A 23,428-nucleotide genomic window follows, 5' to 3' on the forward strand; every position below is an offset into this window, starting at 1 on the left:
AGTGGGGGAACTGATTCTTCTGCCATTTTAACTGCATGTGCTAAAAATATTAACCTCTATTGCTATACAGTTCAGTAGCTAGAATCAAAACAGTAATGACATCAGATCCAAGATAAATATGGTTTGTTTATACCACTGGAAGCAGTAGAGTGACTTGAAGTTGCCAGGCTGTCTGTTCCTATTTTGCGTGACAGTTCCTTACATCTACAGGTATTCCTCCTCCTTGTAAATAATCTTTCTTTGTGTCTGGTTTCACTTGACTGTTGTGTCTGACTCTTTTAGCTCTATGTTGTTCTGTATAGAATTCATTGGAGGTGTACAGTAAGAAACCAATATGTGTTTATCACCTTGCACAAAGTCTATTTTGTTCTCTCTATTATTGAAACTATACATGAAACCCAGTTAGCACTTGTAAGTTTTATTAGTATTTATAAACTAGATACTTTCTCACCACAAGCTTTAAAATTCCAAGACTAGACTTGGTCATCTCTTTAAAAAACAGCTATGGACAACTGAGCAATTTGCATACCTGTCTGGATGTTCTATGGAAGAAGAATGACAAGCAAATGAAGGTACAAAAAATTAATCAGGAAAAGCGGGTTTTTTTTTGGTTATGAAATGAAAAATGATAAATTTAGAAGGCTATAAATTTTTTTCTGAAAACTAAGTATGATAGTTTTTAAACAAATAGTTGAATGTGATGAACTGATGTGTAAAATTTATAATGCACACAATATTTTTTTAGGGCAGTAGCTTGCAATTTGTTTCAGATATTTTGATTTTTGAAAATCTCTGTGCTGTTATGCAAAAGTTTTTGATATATGTCCTTTGAAAATATGCTTAATTAATAGCAACTGAATCTGAGTGTGCATTCTGCAAGTTAATGAGTTATTTTCATCAATAAAAACGGAGGGAAGAAGTGAGCCTGCATCCCAGTCATGAATTTTGTTGTCTTTTTAAGGTTCTGCAACTGGCGGCATCTGCCATTTTCAAATTCTGCAAAATGTGCTTTTTGAATTTTTGGTATCTGATAAATTCCATTTGTATATTTTCTATATAACCTCATAAAATGATGATTGTATTTAAAACATTGCAAAGTTGGAAGATCTAATAAAGATTAGGAAAGTAGGAATGTGCATAATAGTGATTTTTAATTTCCATGACATATGTAATTCAAACTGATCTAAGTTCAGTTGTAGTATCAGTCTAATTCAAATAGAGTAGATTAATATTAGTCAATGTTGCATCAAGTAATAATGCCAAGGGAATGACTGAAGTTGCAAATTGGAAGTGTGGGCTGTTAATTACTGATTGTCTAGTTCCTGAGGTGAACATTAAGTATGTATTGAAAAAATGTATTTGTAAGTCTATCCTAAGAGCAGAGATCACTCAAAATCGAGGCTGTTTCTTTACAAATTAGGCAACTTACATTCTTAAAGTTTCTGCTTTGTGAAATATTTATGAGTGCCTCTTAAAAACAGGAATCAAAATCTTGCTTTTGTTCTAGCTAGTTAGTCTTGACAACACCCTCAGGCTCATGATGTGATTCTTGGGGTGTCCTCTATAGGGCTAGGAGTTGGACTTGATCATCCTGATGGGTCCCTTCCAACCCAGCATATTCTGTGATTCTATTCTGTAAGGAAAAAACCTGGATATTTACAAGCCATTTTCATCTAAAGGATTCAAGTGATAGAGACTTTTTGATAAGAGGAGTGATGGTAAAAGAAGATACTGATACAAACAGAAGTCTGTAGTGTATTTCAGGAAGCATATCTAAAGATCTCTTGTAGGGGCAAAACAAAGCAAAATGAGTATGTGCTCACTTTTTTTTTTTTTTTTTTTTTAAACGCAAAGGACACAATTCAAATCTTTGCTATTAAGAAATGAGGGCATAGCACGGTGGAGCATACCCTGGTAGTGCTGGGTTTGGTGGCAATGTTGCTGGCACAATTCAAACCTCAGTAAATTTTGCCAAATGTTGTTGGTTGAGTGAACCTCTGATCTGGGCTTAGGATGGGAATTATTTCTGCCTTGTGATTTGTGTTCCTGTAACACAAAAGCTTTGAAGAAAAATTATTTTGAAAATTCAGGACATGGAACATCTATAGTGTGGTTTCAGGATGGTTGGGGTGCTGTGAATGAATTGTGAAGGGCTTTGACTGTTTATTCCTCATGATAATTTCGTTTGTGGAATTGATGATGTACCTTCAAAGCAGGATGACTACATACCTATTGTATTGTAGGTATGGCTGACAGGTGTGAGGGAATACTACCAGGGAAAGGGTTTCTGCTTCTGGCATGTGACGAAAAAGTCATGGCAAACTGGGATATTGTGGCTCTTTCAAACATGGGCAAGTATGTATATTTTAAATGGAATACACATAATGCTATGACAAATCATGTTTTAATATTCATAGTATCACATACCTAATGAATTAAGTGCAGTTAAGATATGTAAAAATCTGTGACCTGATATTTGAAGCAAAGGATAACTTGGAGGAAGAAAATGGGAAAAACTAGGTAGCAAAAGATTAGTTTATGCATGCTAATGTTAAATGTTGAGTGTTTTATCCAACTGTCAAAGGTTTTCATCAGTGTAGAATTAAGTTTTGTCAAGCTGTTAGATTGGAAATTGAGAAAGAAACAAAAAGGATGAATCAAAAACTCTGCCCAAGAAACGATCTATTTTAGCAGCAACAGTAGTCTACTTAAGGTATTGCTTTACTTCATTCCCCTGAATCATAATGTGCTCATGAAGTGAGTCTCCATTAATGGCTCATCTGGGTACTTTGTGAAAGCAGCTGATTTTCATGGTGGCATTGTAGGCATATTCTCCACATGTTCATAGCTTGTGTTGCTCAACCAGCAAGAGTGGACAGATTTTAAATTCTTGCCAAGGAGCTGAAAGTGGGAGACATTATGAATACTGGTGTGTTACTGATTTAGGTCCTCTGATTTTGTTATTTTCTTACAAAATCATGTTTTCTTCATCCTTTATTGCAGTTCTGAATTTTGGATTGAAGTACACTGTATATGAAGCCTGTGTGCTGGCTTTATTGGTACAATAATATAAAACTTCTCGATTATAGGGGCATCTTCCAGTTTGCAAAATATGTCTTCCCAAAAGATTAGATGTTAGGTGAATTAACACATCTGGAATTGAATTGCATCTGCCCTACTACCTTCATATACAGAGATGTGTAGTAGAGGTTTAGCTTCTTGCGGTAGCAAGTGGATATTTTGGAGAGTTTCTGTAAGGATTAGTGAGGTACTTTTATTTGAGATGGCTGAAGGCAAAAGTGTTGAGTATAATCACATAAAGGGAATTAAACTTTTCTACTGTAATTAATATTCCAACCCATGAAACAGAAATTTCTGCTCTTCCAGTGCATAGGTTTAGAGCAACTGTCTCCAAAGAGTGTAAAAGCAGAGGAAACATCCATGCTATCTTCTTGCTGGAGCGTGTGCCTTAGTGACACTGCTTCCATTTGTCATTTGGTCCCAGGAGACCTGACAGCCATAGCAGTCACTGCAGGGCTGTGAATTAAAGCTTCTGACCACCTGCTCTCCGTAATTTTTATCTCTGTGTGGTCCTCAGGCTGTGTGCATGATGAAACAGGACCTGAACAAAGAACAAAAGAAGATTTTTGGGCCACTCAGTCTTTATGTAAGAGAGGACTTTCCTAAAGAGCCTCATAGCTGTACCAGTTTATGGAATGCTGTAAAAGCTAGGAAGCTGGATAAAAAATTGAAATACTGACCATTACTCAAGCATTCCAGTTTGATTTACCTGTAAATATGACATTTGGTATCCAACAAGAAATGTGTTTAAAAACAATGGAGATGTGTTTAAAAATCTTGTTAAAATGTTAAATTTCCTTTCCATATGAAACTGATATTAAACAAAATAACTTGAGGTTATTTAAACTAACTTTTTAGCAACTCTGACTCAGAACATTGTATTTTGTAATATTTTGTATTTTTAAGTGTGCGTCTTGTTAGGTTTTTTTTTAATTGATGTTCCAGCTTAGAGTATATACAACAATAGGAATATTATCCTTAAAAGATTTTTCAGTATTTTATAACCATATGTCGGTCAGTATCTGAAGGGAGGCTGACAAGAGGATGTTTCCAGGCTATGATCAGTGGAACTGAGCAGTAGGACAAGAGGCAATGGGCAGAAACTGATGCCCAGGAAATTCCTCCTGAACATGAGGAGGAACTTCTGTATGGGTGAGTGAGCACTGGCGCAGATTGCCCAGAGAGGCTGTGGAGTCTCCCTCACTGGAGATATTCAGGAACTGTCTGGATGCAGTCCTGTGCCGTGTGCTGTGGGGTGACCCTGCTTGAGCAGGGAGGTTGGACCAAGTGATGCCCTGTGCTTGCTTCCAGCATTCACAGGACCCATTCTTTGGTCCTGTGACTTGCACAGTTTTCTGACATAATTTTGTATTTTGGAAGGAGGAGGAAAACATCAAGTTTCATCTTTCCTTATAAAAATGTATGCTGGACAATCAGTAGATTGTTCATCTTCCACTTCAATTTCTAAGATGTTGAGAAGTCTTGGTGCTTGTAGTGTTTCTGATAAGTTCTATGTAATATAATTATTTCAGCCCTCAGTTCTGAGAAGGTGGCAATCCACGACCAGCAGGAATAGCACATTATCATCTCTCTAATAACATTTTCTAATTTTTTTTGGTGAAGAATGTTTCTTGATTCATATTCACCCAGCGGTTTGTTATGTTTCAAACATGAAAATTGCTAGTGGGTGGCATACTCTCTCTTATTGTGCATGTGTATCAGAAATCATCTGTCATCTGATTTAAACTTCAATTTAGTCAGCAGAGCATCTCAATTTGGAGAAAATTGGACTCCATTATAAAACACAATTGTGATAGGATTATGTTTTTATGGTAATGCATGTAATTTATTGCTCTTATTATCATGCAGCAGATTGTAGAGTAATGTTTTGACTCCTTTAAAAATGCTTTGGAGTACGAACATTATAACATTACTCTTATGTGGTTTATTTTCTCTTTTTTTTTTAACTTTAGGGAGGCATACATCAGCCTGACTTTCATGGATAAGGTTATAAGGAATTTTCAAAAGGTATTTGGTACTATGAGACCAAGTAAATAAGGGATAGAACATTTATAGAAAGATGGCAAAGGTGTTTATTCAAGAGTGAAATGAAGATCTTTTAATTAAGTTATGGAGTTCCAGCTGGTTTTATTTACCATAATCTTGTATTTTGCCTCATGCACTTGGGTGATAGCTTGTCTCTGAGCAGATTAAGTGCTGAAGTTGTGAATACACAGTAGTTAAATCAAACAACCTTCCTTTCCTGGGAGGAACTTCATAACACTTTTGCAAATACTGAGCTGTAACAGCAATTCCAATTTCATAAAAACTTCTAATTGAACCTACTGGCCAAGTTCATGTAATCTCTGGGAGGCTGCATTCTGTCATTTTGGATTTTCTCTTCTTTCTTGAAACGGGAGGACTTGTGCTGGTCAGCAAATTGTTCTGTTCCAAAAGTTTAAGGTCTGAATCTCTTGTGGCTCTTGGTCAACTGACAGTTCCCTTGCAAAATGGACAGCTTCTTTCTATCCAGAAATGTGCTTGATAAGGGATAGCAATCCTAGGAGATCCCTCTGCTATTTGTAATTATCAATTTTAAATTATATGCCCAATCTATTCTATGATTATAGCACAAGAGATATTCACATATTCAAAATTGCATGTAGCTTAGGGTTTTTTTCTTTTTAAGAGGAAAGGAACAGTATGCATTACTTTCCTGATAGAAGAAAAACAATATTGTGTTTTTGGAAATGCAAAAATGTCCTGATAGACAGCTATGAAGAAGTGTGTGTGTGTAGGTCAAGCACATACATTCAGAGTCACCCCATGTTTTTGTTTTATTACAATGGGATACAATCCAGACTAGGTATCTTTCAAATCTCAAAACTTAATTTTTAGTGTGATTTCTAAGTGCTTTGTTCTCAATACTGTTACTAGAAGATAATCAGGGATTTTCAAATTATTAAGAAAAATAAAAGTAACTGAGGTTGAAACAGTAATTATTTGAGCCACTGACAAATTTACTTTTTCTTCTATATATGAGGAGCAGGGGGAACTTTAGGAGTTATGTATGGACAAAGCTTAAATCTGATTTATGCAAATTCATTCTTAAAATTATATGTTAATTATTTTCTGTAGTTGTTGGTTCTCTGGCACTCTAAGAGTAGTTGCAGTTCTGTGCATTGTCCTAAAGTTGATGGGTGAATGACTAAATTATGTGAAGTGTTGTGGTCTTTAATCTTCATAGAGCAAAATCTGTGATGTTGTTGATAAAGCTATTCATTTATTTGGAGCTAATCATTTATATAATATTATTTTTTTCATGATGTGGAGTAGTTCAAGCAGATTTTCATGTGAGCTCTGCTCATCCTGGAGGACAATGCTGCTTTGTCACCCTGCTTTGTCATTACCTTGTGAAGGTGAGAGGTCAGACAGGACACTTGAGAAATGTACAGGTTGATGGTAACATTATAGATGGGGGTATCATCAGTAGGGGAGAACAGTTGTCAAGTTTGAGTTTTTTTGTATGTTAGCATTTTATGAATTATTTGACAGGCAAAAGGGGAAGCTACTGCTAAAATGTTTCTCAGAGAAGTTTTTGTTTTCTTCTTTCTGAAGACTAAACTGTAAATTTGGGTTTAATCACTTTCCTGATTGTTTTTAAATCTTTCTTATTACATGCTTTTCGGAATACAGTCTCAGAGAATACTTTTGGTAGGGATTCAGTATTGTTGTTGTTCTTCCCTTTACAATCCACAAGTATGTCTGCGGTTTTCAGCTTATCTCACAATTAACATTACTGGTCTTTTTCTGCTTATAGAATGCTTATTCTCTCAAAAATGCTTCATTCTGTTCTTTGCTATAATAAATGTTACTTCTACCAGATAGCAAAGTAAATGGACGCTGAGATAGCTAAATTTAATTTTAGAGTAGCAGAGGTGAGCCATATAATGGGGTGCAATGCATGCCTTTTGTGCTGCAGTGAAGCATTTGGGCAGTATGATGTTGGAGCCATTTTCTTGCTCAGTAATTTACTTAATTATCAAGTCTCTCCTTCTTTAACAAAGTGAAACTCTGATTTTCTTTGCCAAAAGGAAACTCACATGTTTTTTTGCCAATCTTTTTTTTTTATTAGCTTGCAATAATTAAATTTATACAGGTTGTTCTGTTCAGATACTCTGCCTTTTTTGTAAGTCCCATTATTTATCGCTTCATTGCTTTGCAAGTTTTTCCTGCTGTAAGCATTTTTCTCAAACAAGGAGATGTAACTACAGCCTTAATAATGTCTTTCAGTGTAATGGATTATAAAAGATTCTGAAGAAATTGGTACAAGCCAAGTTATAATTCTTTGTGCTGTTTTTCATTGCGTATCTAATGACAGCTCTTCCTGCAGAATAGACAAGCTTTTATGTCTCTCTACAGCTTTATCATGTGACTGCCTTGCTATGAGCATATTTCTTGATAAATTCTCAATATTAGGGAGCAGCCTTTGGTCTAGAATAAAGGGCTAAAGACTGCATAAATGGCATGCCAATTTACTGAGGATTTTTCTTTGTCTATATCCTGCCTTTATAACCCAAACATGAATTTTTTTTGTCATAGGCATTTCATTTTGTGGTTTTGAATTGAATTTCTTCGGAGGTATATCTGCCTTCGTGATGCCAAGACCTTAAAAAAAAGGTATAGGAAACCAACCCAGAGCAGTAGTAGCAACAACAAAAATAAAGCAGGAACAGAGAAAGTTTTCAGTCTTTAAACTTTGCAAACTAAATGAAAGATGAATTGATAAATAAAGACAGGTAAGAATGAACAAAGGATGAAAATATTGATATAAAGAGGGGTCAGAATTGGTTCAGGTATTTGTTGCAACCTTTTGCATTCTCTTATTCTTAGTGTGGTTTTATTTACTCAGTAAAGCGTGTGCCATTAAATGAAATCTGTTTTGAATTTACACAAGAGAGATCTGGTGCTTACAGGAAAAAAATCTCTCTCAGGGGAAGGACTGTGTCTTCAAACCTTTTGGTTTTCCTCCTAAGGTCATATCATTCATGGTTAGCTTGTGCTCAAATCATTCTAATGCCTCCTTAACTTCACCTGTTCTTTGGAGAATATGGATCAAGGCAAAAAGACATCAGTGTGATCGTACAGACTGTGACAATGAGGAGGAAGAAGCCTGAACTGAGAGTGAGGCATCCGTGAAGGTGGTTCTCAGCTGAGCATTTACTGAATCACAGGAAATCAAAGTCTATTGGAAAGGGTTTCAGGGTTATGGAACCTAAACTTTGGGCAGAGCGGGGCTGTGGCCATCCATGGGTCAGATCTCTCAGGACTCTGCTCTCGGACACTTTCAAGGATGTGGAGATTGCATAGCCTCCATGAACAACAAATCAAGAGCAGCATTACTTTTCTAGGGAAATGTTGACTCACTGATGTTCAGCCTGAAGCTCTCAAATGTCAGTTTGTGGCTGTTTCCCCTCGCTAAGCTGTCTGCCACTGCTGAGAATTTGGCTTCTTTGTCTTTATGGTTCCCCTTCCCATCAGCTTGCCCCTCTAGCCGGCCAATCACCACACTGAAAAAGGTCAGCATCCTCAACCTCTCCTCATGTGTCATGGTCCCCTGACCATTGTGACAGTCCTCTGCTGTTCCTCTCCACACTGCTCTTGTGGAGCTACATAAACCGGCTCTGTAGGATGCCAGTCTCATCACTGCAAAGTGTGAGATGGCAATAAATTGTTCCTTGGGCCCTGTTTAATGATGCTCAGGGTGCAGTTTGCCTCATTCATGACAAGAGGTACTGCTGGCTGCTGTTCATCTCTGTCCCCTCTGTAAGTGCTGAGGCCTTGGCTGCTGGTCTGCACGGCAGTTAGAGTGCTGAAGGTGTAAAACTGAGCACTAGTCTGTGTTAAACTTCATGAGGCACATGATGCCCAGTCCTCAAGTTTGCTGAGGTTTCTCTCAGTTGGAGTTCTGTTGCTTATGTCAGCCATTTCTTCTGCTTCAGGGTCATTTGCAGGTTTGCTAAGGATACAGTCTTACAGATCCTTTACAGATCTGTAAAGTGTTACACAATGATTGTAGAGGATGTAAGAGACCAGCAAGAGCAGAAGGACGATAATTTCAGCATTAGTATCATCAGTGTGACTTTGATGAGACCTATTGAGATCACCTTTGGAGTGTACAGGAGAATGGTTGCTGCTGCTTTTTTCCAGACACTGAACTTTTCAAAAATTAACCTGGGTCTGCTTAATATGGTGTTTATTGTAGGGAAGAAGCTAAAGATCTTGATTCCTATTAATAGGTTCTGATATGGTTTATTGTGTTTCAGAGAAAAACAAACTCAGTCTTGGGAAAGTATTCCTTGGTGAGGCCTGTCTCAAAGAGTTCACCAATCTTCGGAGCCACCCCCGAGTCCTGTTTTCTCTGATTTATGCTCTGACCAACTTAGATAGCCATGTTCTTGCAATTCTGCCTCAATTTCCCTATTTTTTTTTTTAACTCTTTCCATTTCCAGAAGCTTGGTGAGTAACACAGTCCACTAGGACATGAAGGATGTGATCAACATGGGCTTGGTCTTCTCAAGTTCAGGAGGCAGTTCAATGTTTTCTTGCAAGCCAGACAAATTGTGCTGCCAAGTTGTTGTATGAAGTGAGTGTCTTCAGTCTTCTAGTAGTTTTAAAAATGGGAGCGGTTGCCCCTATTCAACAGTATGGATTCATGGGTGCATAAAGCAACTGGCTGCACTCTTGAGGAATGTGCCTAAATTTGTAGATGTTAAGATTTAAAACTGCACTCCTGCCCCTCTTGATATTTTAAATAGAGTGAGGTAAATGAATTAAAAATTATGTTGAAGTTATTTTATCACTTCAGAAATAGGAAGTCTGTTGAATCTTTTCAAACTTGGTCAGCTGCCCTTGAGTTAGCATTATGTTCTCATGTTCTCTTCCATTAAAATGTGTTAAAACTCACAGCTGACAATGTAATGGTAATTTAGCAGTTACCATGCAGGTAAGAATCTTGTTTTCAAGCTTAAATTTTAAACCTGTGAAAACTCAAGAAAAGAAGTAGTTATCTGTATAACTTTTCAACATTTCAGCCCTATTTCTGAGTGGAGATTGTTCTGTGGTGGTCAGAATAGGATAATTAAGTAACCAATATGTATTTGCACTGTAGTTGTCGAAATGAAAGAACTTCTGTTGGGTATCATTGAAGCATTTAGCTCTCAGTGGGGGGGAATTAGTAGCTAGTTGTGTACCAGAGGTACAACTTTTGGTTGCCAGAGTACTTGTGAAATGAACCTGTTTGACATCTTTTCTGGACAAAGGCGATGCCTTCAGAGAAGATGCCAGCTGGAGTATTTTAGTTATAAAAGATTGAAATTCTAGTGTAAACTACCCAGATTATTACCTTCCTCAGAAACTTGAATTATTATTTTCTGTTCCTATGTAGCCTTAAATGTTTGCAAATTAACTGCACTTTTCTTCTAGTGAGGCACTGTCATTTGTTCTCTTTTTCTGATGCAGGGCCAGAAGTTTCTCTGCAGGCTCACTTGCTATCAGCTGGCTTAACAAAAATGGTCTCTTCAAACTTTTCCTCTTTATAAAACATTTTACTTGCTTTTCTATGATAGTGATTCAGTGACGTTATAGAATAAATTGTTGTAGTGCCACAGCAAACAGTGAGCAGATGAAAGTTTTGAGTGTGTGCAGTTAATTAGATGAAATGTATTTTGACAGACACCTAGTAATTAGACTTTAAAATTTATTTTCTATTTTGCATTTAATTATGTTTTATTTCAGCTCTTTGCTGAGAAGCTTTTCATTAGCTGTTAGGAGTTTGTGTTTCTGAATTCCACTGACTTTCATGAAGTGATGTAAGTCAAGTCATTATGAGCTTATTTGTGCAAAGCTGTCAGTGTGTTTTTCTGAAATTTTTTCCAAGCTTAGGATGCTACATGTTTATGGAGTGACTGGTTTTAAGAGCCCTTTTAAGCACAGGGAATAAATTGATATTACATGTGTAGATATTACATGCTGCTCTACTATGATTTATGCTGCCAGTGCTACTTGGCACATGACTTGGGTTGAAATAAACAAATATAGTAAGTGTTCTACCACATCCCCCTTAAGTTAGAGTAAACCCTTCCACTAAAGTATAATACTGAAACGTATTTCCTATGTTTGACCAAGTTGTTTCATAGAGATCAATAAACTTCTGTTGTTGCTATGCCTTTTTGTTCCCAAACCCTTATTTTGTGAACTTGGTACTGAAGCTGTTCAGTTACAATAATGGCATCATTTTTCCTACTTAATGCACTTTATTTAAAACCAAAAAACCCTACTGTGTGTAGGGCCTGTTCTTCTTACCTTCTTTCCCTTAAGTCCGGACCTGAAAATTACCCATGTGAAGACTAGTTTTACTCTGAAAGAATTGATTTATAAGCTTGTTCTCACACAACACGCATCTTCCCATGTTCCCCAGAGAGTGTTGTGGGGTGTTTATCTTAATGTCCTCTTTCAAGCTGTAGCATAGCTTTTGGGAGTGTGGGTTTTCTTCTGTGACTACACACTGTGTAATATTTTACTTTATTGATGGATAAATGAGAGAGACAAAAGGGTATTTAGCAAGCTTTTAACCTTGAACTCATTCCTTGAAATTCCAAGTTTTCTTGCACACATTCTCTGTCAGCATCATTAAGCTCACGTGTGTGGTTATGCCTGGCTTTATGTTTTTGTGAACACTAAACACAAATGGAAATTTGACGACTAATGGATTAAAATATAGTTAAGGAGCTACATGCTAAACTGTCTCTTCACTGTAACCAGCCTCTGCCCATCTTCTCTCTCCACTTCTTTGGAGGGAGCACTGAAGGACCAGTGCTCATGAGACCTGTCTCTCGTGCTTTAGGCTCTTGTGTTGGGTCTGCTGGCTTTTTTGCTGTGATCCAAATATTTTTGTCATCTCTTCCATGTGTACTGATTGTTTTTTTTTTATTTTTCTGATCAGAAATTGTGGTAGAGTATATAATGAATTTAAGGTTTGAGATAATTGGAAAAACTCTTTTAGTAGATCTTAGAGCAAAACAAAACAAATTGCCTGTAAATGCACAGTATTTCTTTTGAGTTGCTGTGGGAGCTGTGCACAAGGACTGGTAAAGAGCAGTGCTGGCAGAGAAACAGCTCTTCTAGAGAGTGAAAGTAATGCTAGGCTTTACTTAAAAAACTGCCTGAAAATCTTTGTTGAGATTTTTGTAGTGAGCTTGTCCTGCACAAGCTGAATCTGTGAAGCTGGAAGAATCCTCCCCATGTTTCTATTTCTAAGGAAGAATGAGCACAGAATATGTTGTCCGGGCCCTAATGCCTGCATGGAGGTAAAAACCTGTGACATTTTTTAAATATCCCAATACACAGATTTGAGTGTTAGTACTGCTGTTCATATTGGTGAGGTGTTTTTTAGGTTTTTTGAGTGTTTGTTGTTGGTTGATTCACTTTGTTTTGGTTTTGTTTTCTTCTGGGATCTCAAGTAATTTGTTTGTTTATATGAAGTGCTCATTTTCAGAGTTTTGGTTGGTCATTTTTGTTTTTTTCTTGTGCTTGGGTTTTTTTCCTCTGATAGTTATTTCTTTTTGTTACTCATCTCCAGACAAAAAAAAACAGTATAGCAATGAGAGATAGTTCTAGGTATACATGTGGTAGTAACCTTATATTTGTCTCTTCATTATTTTTTCACCCTTTTTGGCTCTGTCACTGGGGGAAACCTGAACCAAATAAAGGAAGTGCACAAAAAACATACTTTATTGTACACTTAGAAATCAGCAACTTGTTTGTGACAGACGTGTTATGAACACCAGGATTGCATCTATGTCAGGGTTTCTTGAGATACTGTCTTTGCTGGCATATCTCAGGTCTGATAGGAGAGAGGGAGTTCAGATGTAGCCATTGATAAATAGAACACAGTTGATGACATCATAGTATTGTTTTCATAACCAATGCATTTTCAGCATTTATTCAGTATACCCTCAGTTTTGTGTAGGTCAACACTGTTATTTTTATATAAAAATGCGAATTAGAAAATGTAACTAAGAAAATAATAAAGCTGTAGCTGACTACAGGAGACATTGTTATCTGACAGTATATATATCACATGACTGTAAGGGTGAGATAGGTGTGTGATTTAATTTAGGCCCTTAGATGTCAAATTTTTACCTGTTTTTGTTGCAACAGGAATAGAAGGCCATGACGAAATAACTAGAAAGCTGGCAACCACATGAGGCTGACATAAGTGTTCATTTGTCAAGGAATAGTCTTTGAAGGAAGACACCAATGCAAGCAGTTCCATGTTTGCTTTTCCTTGAAACAAACAGAAATTTTATGGAGACAGTTTGTCACTGTTTCTACCTTCTGCATAAATGCAGTTTTACAGCTAGCCATATTTCTTAATTAGATTTTAGAACCAAGATCTTTGCCAGCCATTCTTTTTTTTTCCACATTCTGTGTTTCAGCAAAACAAGGTACTGTCTGAATTTTAGCTGACAAATGTTTTCAAGAGTAGAACCCCCAGAAGCTCTGTATGTCTTTATAGGTAACATTTAGGAATGTGATAAAATAGCAAGCAATATGTTTCTAACAGAAAAAGCTCTGCCTAGCCCTGGATGGGATTGTATTTAGTGTGTACCTTTAATTTCTGACTTATTACTCAGACTTTTTTCTTTACCTGTTTTTATTTTTTAATCTACCAAGGTGTATGATTCTTTTTACCTTAATCTGGGATTAACTGTAGCTTTTCAATGAATGAAGTTTTTTGTTGTTTTGTTGTTTCTGAAAGCTGCTCTTAGCCTGTTTCTCTACCTCAGTTTCCTTTTACCTTTTAATAAATTCTTTCTTAAGGAGTGATGTCTGCTGGCACTGTTTTCAGTGTGCTCTCTTTCAGTGAGGGACATGATTGTCTCTGGGATTCAATTCTTTTAGCGGTTCTATCTTCTTTTTAATAGGCTACCTCATTTCTGTGTCCTTTTCCTTTTGGAAGTCACATACAGCTGTGGTGGATTTTTTGGCTTTTGTAACTCCTGTAGTGGTATTGAGTCTGAATTCATTATTAGTGTGCCTTTCAATAGAAAAAAAAAATTGAACAAGATCCTGCACGCACTCTGGGACTGTGTCTCTAATGGTTTCCCTAACCAGCTCTCCATGAAATGATTATTGTAGTGCTGAAAGTTTCATCTCTGCTTTGTGTCCCAGTGTGATGCTTGCCTGATACTCCTGGGTATCTGCCATTACAATTGTATTTCCTTCCCTCATTGCCTCTCTGATTTACCTTAGTGCATCATTGGTGGTCAGTGCTGTCAGTCCATGAAGGCAGTTGCTTATACAAAGCTGCCTTGAGCTCTTATATTTGGATCCAGGAGCACTGAAATGTTCCTTCTTACAAAAATTTGGTCAAAGGCAGACTACTCCCTTGGACTCTTGCTGAGGACAGCTGAGACTTAGAATACTTCATTCTACTTAATACCCTTTTGTCCTTCCATTGAGAGAGAAATGTATCAAGCTCCAAGCCCCTTATAACTGGTCCACAAGATCTGGCATTTCACAGGAACAGGACATAATTGCAGAATACTTCAAGTCTGTCGTTATTCCTTATTGGTTGTCCCTTTTTTTGAATATGAACTCATACTTTGGTGGGGAAAAAATGTACATGCTGTGGGCATCTCCAGAGCTCTTCTCTACTATAATCATGTGTTTGTTGGTTTTTATCATCATGCTGGAATAGTACAGACATCCAAAGGGTGTACAAGGTAAGAGTGAATTGCATCACTAATTAAAATTAACAGGAATCCCTGGCTCTTTTTATTCAGCCATCTGTTGGCCTCCATGCTCTGGTTAACTCTGCATGTATTTGTTCAGAGTACTGTCCATTCAGATTGCTGTAGTACAGCTAGTAATAATTGACTGGTATTCTAATGCTAATCTGCACTATTCAGCTCTTGAGTCCAATTGCTTATTGTGGAGCAGATAGAGAATCAATGGTGATTTTTCTCCACCTCTCTCCTGGATTATATGTACTACATTGTAGCTATTTAAATTTAAAAAAATTGCACAGTTCTAAGAATATGGTGCTATTATTGTGCTGTCGGCTACTGACTCTCAATATAGGGTTTTTGTGATGGAATAGAACACTTGTTTTTGAAGCCTGGTACTTTTCATATCTTTTGTTGTTTAGCCTCAGTTTAAAGTGATAGTATTTATAGTAACAGCAGAAACATTTCAAATAATCTATTTTGCTAAGAAACTTCCATCATTCATATGTAGGTAGAATTTTTCCTATAATCAAAATCAGCTCTTTGGCATATTTTTTCCCCTGGTGGAATTTGTAAGGTTTAATCATAAAAATGTGTTTCCCATCTAGATTTGTAGAGGAGTTTTATGAAGTGCTGGTTAGTAAATAAATAATTCAGGAAGAAGTCTGTTGAATTAATTCTACTTGGAATTAGCGAGCTAATTCTACTTATTGCACTGATAAGTTGTCACATTGAATGGCAGAATTGTTTTGCTGTCTTCCATGGGGGAAAAGTAACCTTAAAATAAGACAGGGAAACGCTGATTTTTCGTATAAGATCTTTGAGTCTTTGTTGTATGAGAAATGAAAACAGTAATACTTGGCTTTTATGTGCTCCTTAACTTTATCAGTGGTTTTGATAACAAGGAGATTTAGCTATTAAGTCATTATAATAACATAATCCTAGTGTAGGCATAACCACAGATGGAAATAGCCTTGATAGAGTGAGAAGAACCGGGTGGGACAGAGGGAGGAGGGGAAATTTCAGAATTTTGTCAGCAGTCTATGTAATATTAAATATATTTCTTTATTGACATTTTTATTCCATGTAGTTGCATGGCTGAATTTTGACCTCACAGCTCTAAAGTATATTATTCCCAGCAGATTAAGAGAATTCGAGGAATAAGGAATGCAACAAAGCAACAGTAAGTTCTGTGTGGAACACTGACATTGCTTGCAAGTCTGGCTTGTTTTTACAAAAGCATCATAAAACGCCAAAGCATTATAAAATACTGACTGGCTTTACAAATAATTATGGAGTGAGAAAAATTGTTAAAGATGTAAGGGTATGTGGTGAAACTTGTACAGGTTAAACTTGTCATAGAATGATGAACGACTGATTCCTCCTATTATAGTTATGTTTAGCTGCTGGTATAGTTATGTACTGCTGCTATTATGGAATGTCTGTTTGATGCACCTGAAACTTGTACAGTCAAAAGAAAAATTTCTAGAGCTAAAACTGAAGCTGCAACTTCTATTTTTTGTATTTAAAATCTTTATAGTTACTTTTATAATAATTACATAGTTTTATTTTCAAAAGGATATCACATTCTGTTATTGGACTGTTTCAAATGCTAAAATTCTGCCTGAGTAGAATGCATTAGATGCATTAGAGTATGGTAAGTGTTCCTGCATTTTCCCAGGGCAGGGGTGTTATTCATAACTTTTTCAATACTGAGGAGTTAAATACTGATTTATTGTTTATTGGAACAAGGAAATATTTTGGTTATTTTCTTTTCAAATATTTACTTCAGCAAAAATGATGGAATGAATAATAGATATCAAAGGTATAAAATCAACTTCTTAGGCTGTAATTTGCACTTTCATGAGTATGGCATAAAAGTACCTTGTATATTTATCTGCTTTGTTACACTGTAAATTCCTCACTGTTTCAGCTACATACATTTAGCAGGTTTTTTTATAGCCTAATAAATATCAACATACAAAAGCTTTCTTTGGCATCCCATTTATTCTTTGTTCTAACCTCAGACTATTATTTCTAATAATTGTTATGTCCTGAATAACACACCATGTTTCTTTGTATAGAAGAAAATAATAGTTTTTTTCTATAATCATTTCCCTTTCTTCTTTAAGATAGGGTTGTGTTTTTGGGCTACTTCCTGAAACTTTTATAGTTTTCTGATGACTAAAGAGCTAAGTTCTTGCTTCATTTATTAATTAGTGAAACTCTGAGAAGCAAAAGATATATACTGTATGGGTCCAGTGGTGAAATACCATCGTTACTGATGGAGTCTTTTGAGAGTTCACATTGGATGTGTTGGTTATTTGGTGCTGCATTCACCCTGCTTGCATTTCAAGTTGTGGTTGTGAAATAGAAAGCTTTTGGAAGGTGTATCCTATTTAAGGAAGATTTTCTCTTTGTGAATACAATGCAGTTAAAAAAAAAAAAAAAAGAGATAAAAAAAAAAAAAGAGATTGTGGACTGCCATTAGTAATAATCTGTCCCTGAATCATTGGGCTGATCATGCATGCAATGGTTTTGGATGCTGGTGCAATAGCATTCGTGGAAGAGCAGAATTTTTCATTGGCAAAACTTGAATTTTTTCATAATTGTATGTCTCTTCTGGGAATGTTTTTCATGACTTAAAAAACTGCTGAGGTCTCCTCTAGCCTAGGTGCTTTTTACCAGTCTGAATGGTAGGGCCAAAGGAACTTTGGATCATGAACTATTTCTTGCAAGAAAGCAGATTTTTTTTTCCTGAATTAGCCCTTAACCATAAACCTTTGTTTTAAACAGCCCTCAGCATTTTAATAACCTGAGCAACAAGCTCCCTCAGCAGGTTGCTCTCCAACCAATTTGACATGATTGTTACAAAATCATAGAATCACCTAATCACATAGCTTCACTTTCTTTTGTTCTGAAATGTAAAGTCACAATCTACATCCCCAAACTGAGAATATTTCATAGCATAATCTTTTTTTCTTTAGTTGATAAGTGCAGTGGTAAATATGTGAGTAAAGTAATAGGCCACCATGCTTTTAGAAAGCAATTTAAAAAAAATCTCTCTGTAAGTATTTTACTCTTCTGTGAACATTGCAATACTCTATTAAAATGAAAAAGCAAAACTGTTCCCTGAAACAGCACACGAGATTTGCAGTTACTTTGAGAACTATTGATTTTAAAGTTCTCTGAGAGTGTCTGTAATCAGCATGGCTGATGGCTTGTTAATTAGACTAGTCCTGGGAGAATTTGGCTCCCCATACAGTATGTTTATGAATCTAATCAACCAGGCAGTGAAAAAAACAATTATAGATACCGTCTTTATTTTTTTACTCACAAAGGAGCAAGAATTGCAATACTGGAGCTCTTGCTCCTGTGATAATTAAAACATGGATCTGAATGAATAGAAATAAAAAAATGAATAGAATAAAAAACTGCTGTGAAGAAGTCTATTCATCTCAAAGGGAGGTTCTTGGGAGCAAATAGAAGCAGTAGAAGGACATAAACTCTTGGACTGTGCCATAAAATCCAAGCTACCTGCTGGACTAGTGTGCATCAAATTTAATTTTTTGCTGGGGGAGGGATTTCTCAAGGTACAACAGCTGAAATATCAGAGGTTTTGGTTTTGTTGTGGCAGGTCAGTCAGTCTTGATTAAAAGTTGTCTAGATTAAAAGAGGAAGATAAGTATTGTTTATATCAATTCATGTCCTTGGATTTGTCTTGTTTCTTACTGACAGATGTGTTATGAATTTGTCATTAGTGTTCCTTTTGTGCATTAAGTGATTTGTAGTGAAAATACCTAGAAACAGTAGTTAGATTCAACATTACCCAGACTTGTTATTTCTTCCATTTGTTTTTTCAATAGGTTAATTGTTCATTCACCATCCATTTGAGACTCCCAAGATTTTGAGCCCTGTGCTTGCCCTTCCAGCTGTGTTGGCAATTGGATGGTGTGTTGTATTCTGTGAGCACCTCACTGTAGTAGTTGGGGATGGTAGACTGCCTGGTGGATAGCATCTGTCTGGAGTTTAATTATTGCCTTTTCTTTCCTTTAGGAAGAGGTTTGTGCATGGATTTTTTTTTTTTGTCCTTGATAGAAAATACTTGGGTGTTGGTTTTGCACTACAGTTATGTGGAAAGGTTGAAGTTCATTAAATGCCTTTGAGAGAGTTCTGATGAGCCTAGGTAGGTCAGGAGCCAGATGCTTTTACAACTAGAAAACTTTGGTTTTGCACAAGTAAATGAATCCCATGGGAGAGGCAGTTCTATTTCACTTATGGAGTGGAGTAGTTCTGTTCTTTTATTCCAGCCTCTTTTACAGCCTTGTAGCTCTCTTTAAGCTAGACCACTCGCTGGTTGCCTAAAGCTGTGGCCTGAAACCTGGCACTCAGTACTATTCTGGCAGAGCAGAAGAGACAAATGGACATCCTTATAGACATCATTTACCTTATTGTAAATAGCCATAGTCCACCTATGAATCTTGCTATGAGTGGTTTTCTATTCTATATATGTATGTATTAATTACTAATAAATCAGCAGAAAGCAGAGCAGTAGGAACTTATGTCAGAAGGCCACCTGGGGCTTTCAAATGTGAAGGTATTTATTACCTTTTTCCCTAGTTTACATCTTCTGGTTTCGCTTTCCCAATTTAGCAGTGATTTTTGTGAGGAGCTATTGGTAGTTTTGGGAAGGGCCCACCAGCACATCAGTTGTGGTTATATTAAACTCTTTGCCGTATCCAAAGCAGTTTAATAGTTACATGCTGTCATTCTTTTTCTGGATTACATGAAAAGAATTTGGGTAAAATAAGGATTTTCCTCCTAATAGTTGGAGAGAGACTTCAGAGTTGATTACTGTGAGCAAAAGTGTTTAGTGTTAACTAAAAGACACCTGATGGCAGCTCTGAGAATTAGAGATATTTTCTTAATTTGACAAGATCTACCAATATATGATGTTATGCAAGATGCAACCACAGGATGAAAACTGCCTCCATAAGGACATGACTGCCTGCTTACTCTTGTTGATTGGACTGTCTTGGAGGGCAGAAGCATGTTTTTGTACACAGACTGCAGAGGCCTTTCTGATTGGCACTCTGGGTAGCTTTGCTTTAGTGCTAGCTATGTTAGTGGGTAAGGTGGGTTTTTTTGGGATTGTTTGTTGTTTTTTTTGTTTTTTTTTTTTTTTTTTGTTTGCTGGGTTTGGTTGTTGGTTTTGTTTTCCTTTTCTGAAGGATCTAATTTGTTTTTTCTCTGAGGTTTTACATCTCAGCAGGGACTTGGAAGATGATGATAGTTTTCTTTCTCAATTTTGTTCCATTTTAAGTGAACTGTAATAGAAGGACCATTTTCAGCCTCTACAGATGACGTGGAAAATGTGCTTGATGATGTATCTTGGGGATATTTACCTAAGTGCAGTACAGTGATTGAGTTTTGAGATGATGAGCTTTGAGTTGCAGAACTTGATGTCTGAAGTAATTAATGACAAAAAAATGGGATCCTTAAGTGTATTTTAACCAGCATGTAGTGCTTCAGTGAGGCAGAGTGTATTGGAAAAACATGCGTAAGCAGCAGAGAGCAAATGCTGTTTTGATGGCAAAAAGGAATCTACATAAATGTGTTTCTCATATGAACTTTACCTCAAATCATTTAAATTTCCACATCTGTAGAGATGTTACCTACCTGATCACTTAAGAATCTGCATAGCTGTGTGATGGTTGCTCTGTGCAGTTGGCTTGCAGTTTATTACCTGCTCTGTATCTGCTTCTCCTGAAAGGACCATAGAAAGGAACATAGCTACAGCATGGTAGGCGGCCATAGGGCGGCCATCCTTCAGATGCTGAGAAACATTTTTTGGGTGAAATCTTGGCGATGAAGGGGTGACTGTTCCTTGACAGGAAGTAGCTCCCCATTTTTGCCTGGAGAGTGGCTTTGTTAGGCTGGGTGGAGCCGGGAGTCAGGAACTCACTCAGCTGCTGGAAAGGCTAAAGAAAGGCCATAAGATGGGCTTTGGAGAAGCAGTCTGGCTTCTGTGAGTTCAGTTTTTAAAGATGGTTAGAAAGATTCTGGAAGACTGAAAAAGAGCTGCCTGGAGTTTTTTACAAACCAGACTCTTGCTGGAGTTTGTCTTGATCTGAGACCAGTACCCAGAAATTTGTAGTGCAGGGATGGGGAAAATGACTGTGTGCAAAACTTCATTCTGGTTACCCTTTAGAACCGAATTCCTTAGTCCAAGATTTCATTTTTCATCCAAACTTAATTGCAAGACAAAGGTGCTGCATCAATTTATCAAAATTTACTGTAATTGATGACTTCAGTCGTTGACTAAAGTAGTAGTGCAGATAAGTCCACTGAATGGATTTTGGATTGTGGTAAATTTGAGTGACCATTGCAGGGTGCAGCAACTCATAGAAGCAGAAGCAAATGCTAGCCATTGTTTAAATTACAGATCTTACCTTTCTTCTCTTTTTTTATCCTCCCCCCTTAAGCTCTTAACACCCTTTTTCAATTCTAGTGAAGCTCCCTTGATCTTCAAAAGTCAGCTACTGGAAAAAATTAGGAACAAACTGATGATGGCATTTTCATGTTTTCTGTAGCTAAATAGTATCTTGAGTTTATGAAGGGTAGAGTACCTCAATGTAGCAGTGGTTGAAATGCTGGGATTCCTTGAGAATTTACTAGGAAAAAAGTCAGAGATGATGTACCTTGCTTGCATAAGTAAAATGGAGCTGGGTTTGGTTTGTTGGTTTGGTTTTGGTTTTGTTTTTTTCCTGAGAAAGGTGAAAAGTTTCAGCTAAAAATGCTTGTGGTCCCGTGGCAGTTTTTTAATTAAGATTTTCCTTAACACTAGCCATTCACTGTAGGAATTTAGGGTATGCATGTGTTCTGGAAAAGTATGTTGCACAATTTTTCTAGACCAATTATAGTATTGTGGTTTGGTTTAATTAATCTCAAGATATAATACTGCACTCTTCCAGAGAAAAGAAGTAATGCAGTGGAAATTTGGTGAATATAGTATCCAGAATTGGGGACAGAAAATGTTGAGTGAGTGAGGCTGGTACTGGTCAGACAGTGCCTTGAATGTTTCTCCTGTTCCAGAAATTGGATTGCCTGAGGCATGAACTTGGACGTTTTGCTCTAACTTCAGGGCAGCATTTTCATTACATTGCATCTTAGGTATGCAGGAGCTGTGGTTGTACTTCCTCTAGCTTGTTAAGTAAGACTTTGTTAATTTAGCAAAGCGGCACACTAGGAGAGGCAGTCACCTAAATGCTGCTTCTGGGTGGCACCATCAGGGATAGCAAATCTTATTTCCTCTTCAAAGAAATCATAGTACAGAAGCAAAAAGCTATGTCATGACACCTCTCTTGCTTCTAAGTCACCCCAGTGTATTTTATTGTCATGAGGAAGCAAGTACCAGATTCTCTGTGACCTAGTGAAGTTTATACACCCTGTCACTGGTTATGTATCCTTCAACCTGTGTTGGACTTTCTCTTGGTTTCTGCAGATGTAGATTCATAAACAGTTGCAACTCAGTAATACCTCAAAAATCTTTCTTTTTTTTTTTTTTTTCTTATGCTTTACTTCCTTCCTTGATTTTAGGAAAAGGGTCATCTTAGCAGCCTCCTTTTAACTAAGCTTGGAAGACACCTAGGTTTAAATGTACTCAGCATAAAGAAAAATAGGTAGTGATGATTTTAATTGAGGAAAAAATTCCAGCTGGATATGTAGGTGGGAAAAATTGTTTCAGGGAGAAGTAGAATGACTCCCTGTTGCTGTGTTAGGAATGAAGGTCTGTAATAGGAGCCAGCATCTGGGGACAGGAAGGTATGTGTAGTACTTCTTCCTCATGACAGCTTGCTGGATATCACTTGACAGCTAGGTACTATAAATTCTCAAATTCATGATCTGAGAGAACTGAGTTTTCTTCAATTAAATACTAATTTAAATGATAGATTAGTATTCTATTCACAAAGTGTTGAAATAGAACATAAAAGAAGGTTATGGATGAGTTGACATAACATTTAAATTGTAAAACAGTTGTCTGATAAGTAGGAAATGCAAAATGAGAGATACAGCTCACTTCATAGAGAATTTCAAACTTGGAGAATTTTTGTTCATGTTTTGAGTGATATGCAATGCCTGTTTTGTACAGTGAATGAGGATGGCAGGGATTTAGATTTATTAATGGCAAAATCTATGAGGACTTGAAAAACAGATGGTACTTTGAAAAATCTACACAATGAAATCCAAGTGTTCACATTATGAAAAAATTATAGCGTAAGGCAATTGAAAAAAATCACAGAACGCTCATTGTTGTAAATACTTTTTCCTAGTTTATTTAAGATTTTTTTTCATAAATAATTGAGCACTAACGTTGCTGATCAATATGAGAATAATTACTTTCAAAGCAACGGGCACACATAATGAGAATGTAGTAGTTCAGTTCATCATGAAGTTGACTCTATGCAAGAACATAGTGTGGATCATAACAAAACACTGTGTAGACATTCATAACTCTCAGTGTGGGTGAGCAACCTCACCTGGGTTCCCTATTT

At 36.7% G+C, this 23,428-nt stretch overlaps 1 protein-coding gene across 1 annotated transcript in view; it reads left to right on the forward strand.

The window, feature by feature from the left end:
- The window catches only part of MARCHF1 (membrane associated ring-CH-type finger 1), a 222,686-nt gene that overhangs the window by 36,854 nt on the left and 162,404 nt on the right, over positions 1 to 23,428 (forward strand). The gene's annotated exons all lie outside the window — the stretch shown is intronic.

Source organism: Melospiza georgiana, chromosome 5 (genome assembly GCF_028018845.1).
Source record: "Melospiza georgiana isolate bMelGeo1 chromosome 5, bMelGeo1.pri, whole genome shotgun sequence".
NCBI lineage: Eukaryota > Metazoa > Chordata > Aves > Passeriformes > Passerellidae > Melospiza > Melospiza georgiana.